The sequence below is a fragment of the Bidens hawaiensis genome, unplaced genomic scaffold (genome assembly GCF_021521415.1).
Source record: "Bidens hawaiensis isolate Kalapana, Puna unplaced genomic scaffold, B.hawaiensis_p1.1 tig00057959_1, whole genome shotgun sequence".
NCBI classification, from domain to species: Eukaryota; Viridiplantae; Streptophyta; class Magnoliopsida; order Asterales; family Asteraceae; genus Bidens; species Bidens hawaiensis.
The window spans coordinates 81,120-85,436 of NW_027500465.1; positions in this window are offsets into that span (position 1 = coordinate 81,120).

A 4,317-nucleotide genomic window follows, 5' to 3' on the forward strand; every position below is an offset into this window, starting at 1 on the left:
ATAAAGTCAACTAAATGAATAGTTGGTGAGTTCACACAAGTTTTGTTTTGATATAAGTACATAAAAATCATAAAATTCCATGAACAAGTATAAATGAGCAAGTAAGGTCCTTTCCAAATGGGATTGTGCACCAGCGTACTCAGATAAGCGCAAGTAAGTGTCATTTCGTTGGTAACAACCAACGTACTCGGATCGGGGTCCCTATTCCACTCATAACATCGAGGTCCTGAGTGCATAGGGGGGCGTATGATCATACTTAATGACGAAACCATGAGCACGTAATCTTTGAGCAAGTAAGCAAATAAACACACAAGTCCATGTAACGAATTATAGTTTGTAAATAATGAATAAACGAAATTGTATTTGGATAGGATATATATGCTACCCCCAAAAGTAAACTCACATTTGCAATTGGATGATAACTTGAAATAATAACCGAAAGCGCGTTTAAGGAAATAAATGATCGAACCTCACAAACTATAATTAAAAAGGAAATACAAAATTTATAAGACTAACTATCGGGATTGTAAAAGTTAAATAATATTAGTTTTAGGAATTATGCATTATTTAAGTATCTATTTCATTAACTTATGGCAATTGGAGACTTGAGAATTTTTAATTAGTTTAACAACAATGAATAAAGTTTATAAAAGTCATTTAATGTTTATTAGTTTAAAAATGATTTGTAGATACATAATTATAACTTATTAATATAAGATTAAATAACATTATTAATAATAATTTATGATTAAACTTTTTTTTCAAGTAACATAATTAATTAATTTACTAATTAATTAACTTAATTGTTTTGCATGAATTCTTTTAAAGAAATTATAAACATTAGTTTATGTTGAAATAAAATAAACAAAAATTAATTTACTCAATTATTAATTTAAAGATATGAAGTATTTTACATCTATTGTGAAATATTCTAAATAAAAGAAATTTTTATAAATCATCTTATTTAAAAGAGAGTTTATAAGTTTATGATGATCAACAAATCATAAGATTTAGATAAATATATATTCATGCTTTTTCTTGCATAATAATTAGGTTTGATCCAAAATTTAGAAAAATCATAGTGTTTATCTTGGATATCCATGATCATAATGATTCTTAAAACCAAAATATAAGATTTTTATGATAAAAGTAACATGATCATGAAGAACAACTTATGAACAAGTATGAACATTCAAGATAAATATCAAAACAATAGCTATAAAATGCATGAAATGGTAAAAACTTACTTGTTAGTGCTCTTAAGCTTAAGAAATTAATGTACTGAGGTGTGAAAATAATGGAGGATTTGTCCTCCTTTTATAGTGAAAATATAGAGTTGTTATGTCTTATGAAATTAAAGAAATTAAATCATGTTTAATATAATTAAAACACAAATTAAAAATAGTTTAATGGAGAATTCAAAATGTTTAAGTATTTTAATTAACTTTGTGTAATTAAAACATATATTAGTTTTTTTTATTAGTTAAGTAACATAATATGATAAGATGATGATAATGATAATAATATATAATAAAAGTAGTAGTAGTAGTTAAATAGTATTCTAGTAAATTGCATGGGACATGTACATAAATATTTGATCTTGATTATGAATGTTTTAAATTTGTATGTAATACTACAAGGGTGGTAAAAAGTATAATTGCATAGAATGATCACATAAAATACATTAACGAAAATTGAGATTAATTAATAATATTATAAATATATATAAATTTAAATAGAAACAAAACCAAAAATTTAAAATGGGTCGGGTTTTCGGGTTTGAAAAGTAACGAATGTTACAGGACTTACATCTTTTGGAAATTTCATCCCGAAATTAAAAATAAAATTAATATTTTAAAGAGAACAACTAGTATACGAAGTTGTTAGAAATTTTAACAATTTTGTAACATCCGAAAATTCCAAAATAATATTAATTATATTACTTAATAATAGAGGAAAGTTACTTGGATTATCAGGAAATAAATAAAAGAATAGGAGTTGGTATGGGTCGGGCTAGTGTCGGGTAATGGACGTGGGTTATGGATTTGGATTAATAGAGGTGGGTTAAATGAGAATGGGCCTTAGGTCCATGGGATTTCAGGGGTATAAATATCCCCTAAACCCAAAATATCTTTCATTTTCTCCAAACACACACACACCGCACACATACCGCCGGCCGACCGAGCCAAAGGAAGAATCGGGCAGGACCGAGAGAGAGCGATTAGTGTGCTAGCAAGTTAAAACAAGATCCAAACAAGCTCAAAAATGTATGATTCTTAACCTTTAAGGTTTAAAGATCCAAGCTTTTTAGTGTATAAGCGACCGAAGATGGTCGGGAAGCGTAGTGGGTGATATTGAACCATAGCAAGAGGTGTTAAAAACGCTCAAAATGCTGAAAGAAACCGAACAGCGGCTGTCTGGGTAACTTCGCCTTCATCTGGGCAACTTCGCCTTCAACGCGACGAACTTCGCCTGCAAGCTAAGTTCGCCTGATGAACTTCGCCTGCAAGCTAAGTTCGCCTAATGGCAACTTCGCTGTAAGTTAAGTTCGCCTAACTGGCAACTTCGCCTGAAGCCAAGTTCGCCTGATGGCAACTTCGCTTTAAAGCTAAGTTCGCCTAGCTGGTAACTTCGCCTACAGCTAAGTTCGCCTAAGGTTAACTTCGCCTAGAGCTAAGTTTGATTAGAAAATAAATTAAAAAGCGATAAGTTAAGTAAGCCACTACTAGGCCACCAGATTAGATCAGACGAGTATTGATACGTGTAACTTGTACAGTCAGCCGAGCTCAGATAGAGAAGGGATTTGCAGCTATCAGAAAAAGAAGCAGAATTCAGGTGAGTTTCTAGCCCCATTTATGTGTTACGTTTTCGGGGCTGTGTGCATACTCAATATTTTTGATAATACACTTATCCTAAGAGATAAGTGTATGCCTTATATGGATAATGTGAAATATATGAATGATTGCTTGATGGTACGTGAACGATCTTCGGATATTGCACGTACTGTCAGGTTGCAGCGCTAAGAATAAGGTAAGTATGTTATGTATGTTTATGTGTATGAACATGATAGAGATAATAGAAGAAAGAAATGATAACGTATGGTTGTATGGTTACGAAGAGAGTACCGAGCCCTAGTAATACTCGAGGAATGTAGGGCGTAATGCTCTTTATAACGTAAGATATGAAAGTAAGATAATACTAAAGAAAGTAAGAAAGTATGAACGAAAGGATATAATTTTATGTGTATGCCGTGTATGGTATATGTGATGGATACGATTGATTGCTTGACGGTACGTGAACGATCTTCAGATATTACACGTATCGTCAAGGGAAGTGACTAGCTCCTTACATGGATATTAAATAATAAAGTATAGTGTTCCTTTTATGGAAGGTATTGTAACACCCCGTGACCGCAGCGGAAACGTAAAACGGGATGCGACAGACACCTCTGATATCAACTACATTGTTTATAAAGAAAACGAATGCATTAATATACTTCAAAATTACATTATCTCATCTTTCATTACCGTCTAGGTGATACACACATCATACAATACGGTTCATAATTCTATCTGCTATAATGTATCCTAACGTCCAGCACGCAAAACTTACACACATCAAGCACTTAGCACGTAATCAATCACTTTATCTTAGTTGTACCTGAAAAGCATGTGAGAAAACGGGTCAACTACGAATAGTTGGTGAGTTTCACAATTCGAGTAACCATGATAAATCATTATCATAAAATAATATTATTATCGATGTAATTATGCTGAGCCTACAAGTGAAAACTCTGTTAACCCCAAAACATATCGATTAACTCCGGGAACTCTGTTACCCCAGAATACTTCAATAACCTCTGGGAACTCTGTTACCCCAGAAACACATTTAATAACCTCTGGGAACTCTGTTACCCCAGAAACACATTTAATAACCTCTGGGAACTCGGTTACCCCAGAACTCTGTTTCGGGCCTTACACTGTTAGCAACTCAGACAATTACCATCTTAATTCATTACCGTACGATTCCCGTACAATAAACATTATATAAATACGTTCATTTCCATGCGATCAGCATGTACTTAAACACTTTGATAAAAACATGCTTTCCGCCCGGAAAATATTTAAAACAGTTCAGTAAAAGGGGCTCGTGAAAACTCACCTTAGCACATGCAAGTAGGTAACAACAATCAATATCAGTTAACTCGTCCAATCTGTAATATGATCCCTACGATCATTATTATACAATTATTGTTTATATAATCTTTAATCTTATCAATCGGTACACCTGGGGACACTGTCAACCCAGCACTGTACC